The sequence below is a fragment of the Fulmarus glacialis genome, unplaced genomic scaffold (genome assembly GCF_000690835.1).
Source record: "Fulmarus glacialis isolate BGI_N327 unplaced genomic scaffold, ASM69083v1 scaffold19610, whole genome shotgun sequence".
NCBI classification, from domain to species: Eukaryota; Metazoa; Chordata; class Aves; order Procellariiformes; family Procellariidae; genus Fulmarus; species Fulmarus glacialis.
The window spans coordinates 3,769-4,121 of NW_009187354.1; positions in this window are offsets into that span (position 1 = coordinate 3,769).

Consider the following 353-nt stretch of genomic DNA (forward strand, 5'->3'; position numbering starts at 1 on the left):
CTTCCCCTGCCGTGGGATGGGCAGGGGGGGATGGGGGGGAACCGGGCAGCCCCCGTCCCTCGAGGACCCAGTGCCATACCATTGCCCCTTGGTCTGGTGCCGTGATGCTCCCAGGCTGTGCTGGAGCGGGGATGCTCCTCACTAATTTTCATGGCTGGATTTTGCAAGCCCATCTATTATTACAGCAAACAGCTTTCCAAAAAAAAAGTGATGACTTGGTACATAAGCTCAGGTTAAATCATCATTATAATGACAGCTTGGGAAACCTAATATTTGAGTTCGTCTTTGTAGCTGTTTGCCTATTTAATAAAAAACCTGTTTTACATACACATATCCCCAGTACGTGCTCAAGC